General features: G+C 32.6%; 1 pseudogene; it reads right to left on the bottom strand.

Annotated features, from left to right (window-relative positions):
• Positions 1-263: 263 nt before the first annotated feature.
• LOC149178269 (uncharacterized) lies at positions 264-869 on the bottom strand (annotated as a pseudogene).
• Positions 870-6,522: the final 5,653 nt, after the last annotated feature.

Below are 6,522 nucleotides of genomic sequence, written 5' to 3'. Positions count from 1 at the left end.
AGGAGCAATGAATACATTATTATATAGCTGACATATTTCTAATTTGATTATCCATTATCTGACTAATCTATTGTCCCTAATAATTTGTTGAATGATAACTAACTACATCTATTAATTTGTTGCCCTAATTCTGATAACTCATAACAAAAAAATTGTTGGCTAATTTGTCAGCAATTACAAAGCTTATTTTAAGCATTATCCTCAACAGTAAATGCAAAAAACAACTTTTTCATGTATATACAAAATGCTTTTCCAAGGTTCCATTAAAATAAATGCTCTCTGATATTCCAGGGAGAATCAAAGTCAATGGAGGAGCTACAGAAGAATCTATTTGATCAAGTGGGCGATCTAGTCGATTACAGACAACATAAGTCATTTCATCGTTCATGTTTGTGTTCAAGCATTGAGCCCCATATGCATGTTGAACACGCGACACAATATCTTTTTAGAGAGGCCATCGTTAGTCCACTGAAAGTTGGCCACATAATTATTACCTCCCAAAATGTTCTATGATGTACACCAGAGATGGAATATGGCTCCATTGAACTTCTTGTAGACTGGCTAACCATGTCCTTTGAAGAATGCAAAATAGATGCATTTACATCTCAGGAAAATCCCATGTTGAAATAATTACATGGTAGAGGCATATGTGATTGATTGTACACCAAAGGGGGTGGCAAAACTGACAGTCGCTGAATGCCTGGCTGTTGGTCCAGCATTGCACTAATAGTATCATGTCTCAAATTGGATAATGAGAAGAGTGCAGTTGCATGCATCATATTCATTTGAATCCTCGAATCATTGACCATGACATTGTGCATATATGAAGATCGTTTCATGAGACTATCCATCTCTGTTAGTTGATCAGAAGATAGTAGGATGTGATGTGATGTGATGAATGTCACATTATTATTTTTATTTTTTTTATTTTTAATTTGTTTTAAAAAAAAAACATAATATATATTATACATTCAAGTATATAATATATGAGTATCAACTATTTATTATACAAAATGATATTATAATCATATTTAAATGTAATTTGTATAAAACTTTAATATTTATAATAAATTTACTATATAACAAGATTTTTAATCATGAATATTCATCTCTACTTTGCCATAAATATTATTAACTTGTAAATAGACTTTGTTATAATACCAAGGCCAATATAATGATTTATCATGACTATTATTAACTTCTAAATAGGCATTGTTACAATACCAGGGCCAATACAATAGTAATTCTTCTCAAAATAAAAATAAAGAATTATAAATATTTTATTCTAATTTGATTTGATAACATTTTTAAAATTAAATCTGAATACAAAAAGGGATGGGGGGATGTTATAGTGTCAATAAATGAATGTAAACATTTAAATGTTGGCTTAGTTAATAACAAAAAGTTAAAAGTAATACAAATAATAAAAGTTTGTAATTTTATTTTTATTAATAAAATTAGCAACAATTTTTTAGATACCACATGCCCAAAAACAAATATCTCATTTTAAAATCAAAATATTCTTTAAATATTTTATTTTAATTTGATTTGATAACATTTTTAAAACTAAATCTGAAAACAAAAAGGGATGGCAGAATGTTATATTGTCAATAAATGAATGTAAACTTTTAAATGTTGGCTTAATTAATAACAAAAATTGAAAAGTAATAAAAGTAATAAAAGTTTGTAATTTTATTTTTATTAATAAAATTAGCAACAAATTTTTAGATATCACATGCTGAAAAACAAATATCTCATTTTAAAATCAAAATATTCTATAAATATTTTATTTTAATTTTAGTTTATAGAATTTTTAAAAATTAAATCTAATTATTATTATCCAATTTTAAGACTGCCTTGTTTGTGAGACATAAATACTCTAGACCCCTATGGTTTTTATCCTATGGCCTCTTAGGAGGAAACACATGCTCTTAACCATTAGGCCCGAGATGTTGTAGGAGAAATTTTGTATACATTTACATGTGGCATCAATTAAAAAATAAAAAGTGGTTGAAATTAAACAAAAATTAAATAAAATTTACAAATAAAATAATTAATAATAATAATAATCAATAAAACATTTTGACTTGGTCAAATCACATAAAACTAAACATAAAAATAAAAATAATAATTATATTTATAATTATAGTTATAATTCATAATAAAACCACCCTAGGTCCATCTTAACACTGAATCTTCCGAAAGGGATCAAATATCTCGACATGCAAACCTCTTTTGAAGTGAGAAGAGATTTGATCCCTCTTACTGCTTCGTGGATCCAGAGTTAAGATGGATCTAAGCTGGTTATTCAAATCATATGAATGTCATTACTATATTAATCATTATGTGATTCATCAAATATTAAATAAATAAAACCCTAACTTGACACACACATATATAAACAATTTTAACTCAAAACTAAAAAGTGAATATAGTGTAAAGTGATGTATCCTTGTATAATTATTATAAATTTTGATGCCACATCAAACTATCTTCATGTAATATCCTCTATCCTAAGGTCTTGGACAAACATAAACATAATTTTTTTATTATTAGCAATTGATCTCAATAAGAATACAAATTTTAATAAATGTCCTAATTTGACTTTAACCTATCGTAATTTTGTGGACTGTAGAATAGAAGATTCGTTAGAGACTGAATTGACCACCTTCATCCCACATTCTATTGTAACATTTGATGTATGGTTTTTAGAACATAAATATTTGATAGTTGAAGAATTTTGATCTATAAAAACATGAAAGGCCTTAACAAGATAGCTTTAGAAAATGAAATTCAAGGAAAAAACAAATGAAAATGTAGAAATTTGAAGAAAATGCTAATCAAGCAACTCTACACAAGGCTAACTATTGTAAATTCTAAAAAAACTCAAAATCAAAGGTAAAGGTCATACATCAAGGTCAACATTACAAATGAAAAGGTAGTTCACTTATATGTGAGTAAATAAGTTGATAACAGATGTCTCCCAATGCATAAGGAAAGAAGAGTAATTGATGGCTCGAATGCATTACAATATAACTCATAGCTTGAAATGGGAGGCAGGAGATAGGATTACAAAGCCAAATTAGAGGAACTCAAGTGTTGAAGTCTCAACTATGTTAATAACATCCGTGAGTCGAGCATGCACATGCTTGATCATAAAGAGAAATTGAACATGGCTTCCAACTATACACTATGGATCCATGACATGAAATGCTACAAGATGGCCATGAACAGTACGTAGTGCATCCATGTGACAAATCAGAAATATCATAGGGACCAACAAATACAGTGTGGATCTATGTAACTGTATACATTAGTATGAGTACGGACACATAACAAATAGGTTCCCCATAGTAGTCATGAAAGTACATAATTGAAACATAACTCCAATGCAGCCTATGAAGGGTGCAATGTAAGAGTGAAATATCCCTAACCCAGGGTCTTCTACACAACCCCAATGGTATAAATCTATAGCATGTGAATTTTGAGCATGGTAGAAACCATATTATTATCGGTCAATGAGGTGTATTGTTAATAGAAGTGAGGGGGACCAATCATGATGAAAATTGACCCCAAGGTACCTAGACAGTCCACTAAGTGTGAATAAATTAGTTGACAGCAAACATTCCCAGACTCGACCGATCTAGAGTCAATGATAATGTAAACCCATTGTTAGCCTCGAGGAATCCTTCCACTGAGGAGTGTAAGCTACTAGGTACTATTGGTTCCTAGATCAAGCTCCTAAATAATGAGCTAACATTGATAAGAGAAGATGCATAGAAGGAGGGCCTTAATGTATCCCCATCAATCGACATTGAATAAATTAAGAGATGATGTGAATGGATTAATTCATGAAGTAATGAAGTACAATTGACACAAGGATGGTCAACATAGAAAGGTCAACAAGGAATGCAAATTATCAACTCAAGATGAGACTTCGCTTAAACACATAACTACATGAAACAAAAGATACTTGGAAGAATTGACTAATGGGCACCACATCATATCGCATAACAACACAGGAGGTATTGAAGCATGCTTCATAGTGACTAGAAGAGTAACTAGTCGAAGAAGTAGGTTGACTCATATGTATGGTATCACTCTTAGGCAAGCTAAAACCTAGCTATGAGATAATGAATCAAACAGTTGCCATGTTAAAGGGAAATGCAACAAACGCTACCGTTTGTATAATAATGCAAGTGAATGATTCCCCTTCCCTTTTCTCTTTTTAGTCTCCTTCATAGTTTGATGATCATGAAAGAGATTAAAAGTAATCTCAATAGTTTCACTTTCATTCAATTTTAACAAGACCAAAAAATAGATAAGAGGATACTTTATGCCTTTCAAGTTTTAACAAGCATAAGAAGGACACTAAGGAAGCTCTTCCTATAGCAATTAGTGGCATAAAGGTTCACAACTAATTCCAAGCTCACAAAACCTTCCTAAGTATAAGGACGCAAAGAGGTTGGAAAATAAGACCACTCATTGCAGTGGCCAAGAAAGGATAAGAACACCAAGAGAAAGTGAGAAATAGGCTAACAAGAGGAGGAAATTAATTAAAAAAATAAACCAAGGCTTATCAACATGCATAAAATAAGATAAAAAACACAACAATCGCAATGGATAAAGTGGTGGAATCCCCCTGGTTAAGGCCAAAAGTTGACAAAGAAGAGAAAAATGAGGCTTAGATTCTGAATCATGGTGGGTCAAAAGAAGGAATTTTGAAAAGGGATAAATAAGTTCTACATGGACACCAACATGGAATAAAAGTGCTAATCTAGGGTATCCATGTCTATGTAAGCTCTACCGCCAAGTTATGGTGCACAAAACGAGAGAGGCTAATATCGCAACTTTACAGTTTCTAAGGCACAATGATGATGCAAATGATAGCCAATAATGCACTGGAGATGGAAATGAGAGACATAACCCTATATGCTTCATTTGGGAGAAACACACCTAAGGTCCAGTTGACATTGTAATAAAAACACCACCCTATCAAGTAAAAAGCATCCAGAAAAGACTAAAACCATGGTTAAATCATATAACAATACAAATAAAACATGTATTAGGTAAAACAAGACCATATAATTTCAATTTTTTAGTTTTCAAAAAACAAAAAATGATCTTTTTGGCAAATGAGAGACTAGAAAAATTCTCGCATCACACACCAATCCAAAACTAAAATGCATATTGACAAAGCAAAACATTCTCTAGTAGGCCATATCATGTGTGGCCAGTAATATGCACAAGCCCAGGATCCCCATGTATTAAATCTTGGGTTGTTGTTGGTACCATGTGGCTAACCATGATGGGGACATGCCATTGAAAGTTGATTTTCCTGGTTCCTAAGGTTGATGGTGCCAGGGAAAACCTAGAACCATATCATTATCAGGAATCACTCAAGGACATATAAGGTGAGTCGTCCCTTGAGCTAGTGCATCTCCTTGACAAGGACTATGAATATGTAAAGGGGGAGCAAGATATTCGTCCACACGTGGATATGAGTTGGAAAATTCACTAGGCCTAACTTTAGTATTAGAAACCCAAGACCTGACTCAATCCAAGTATGGAATATCCATGGACGACTAATAAAATGCCTCATGGGTCAATTCAAGGTATTTTTTTCCAATATTTATCTTTTCTCAATTCGGAAGACTAGAGGCATCAAGAGGCATAAGCTCCCTAGGATTATCAATAAGTGAATCCATGACCTCCAATATGACTTGTAGAGAAGAAGATTCGTCATCGAGGTAGTCATGTTGAAGAGGCAGAGTGACAACCCTTGTCGGAAAAGGAGTTTGATCATATTCCATATTAGGATGGATTTTCTCAATAGCGTTAGGAGTAACTAATGGAACTTCCAAGGTGTCAATCTCTTCCCCTAAAGCTAGTAAATTCTCACCATATAACTATCTACATCAAAATGAGAAGGAAACTTTAAAAGGTTAGGAGACAGATGGGGTCCATATGTGCGGGAAGAGACCATGTGCATAGGAGCAGTAGAAGAAGAAGGAATTCCAGGCAAGGGTAAAGGAATGACTTTGATAAGAGATAAGATTTTAAAAATTCCCACACCGACACTCTCATAAGTGTCACAGTTATGTCCAATGAGTGACACAAAATTTCCCATAGTGGTAGTCTTGGTCGATGGTATATAATATCCCAATTGATCAATGACAATCTTGGCTTTATGGGGAAACTGAAGCACACAAGACGCTGAAGACAAAATAGCACATATGGCATAAAACTAACTAAAACTGAGTATATTATAGTCTATGGGAGCATCTGCAACTTCAACATCAACATAAGCATTATTTCGCCCTAGCTCGATGGAAAATTTTGGTAGAATTCCCTAAGGAACAAAATGATGTCTATTAAATGCATGTGTGGTAGTTGCTGACTTAGTGAGCATTGAAGAACTGATAGATTTCAAGCATGGCACAGGTAGAATACCCTCCATCCAGTAGAGTGTGATATATGTGCATATGAAATATATGCATAGTGATCTAAAAAGATACCTGA

This window comes from Pinus tabuliformis, chromosome 4_1, assembly GCF_031772625.1.
Source record: "Pinus tabuliformis cultivar Carrire ecotype Pingquan chromosome 4_1, CPIR1, whole genome shotgun sequence".
Lineage (NCBI taxonomy): Eukaryota > Viridiplantae > Streptophyta > Pinopsida > Pinales > Pinaceae > Pinus > Pinus tabuliformis.
The sequence above is the reverse complement of the archived record's forward strand: the minus strand, read 5'-3'. Positions and strand labels throughout refer to the sequence as shown.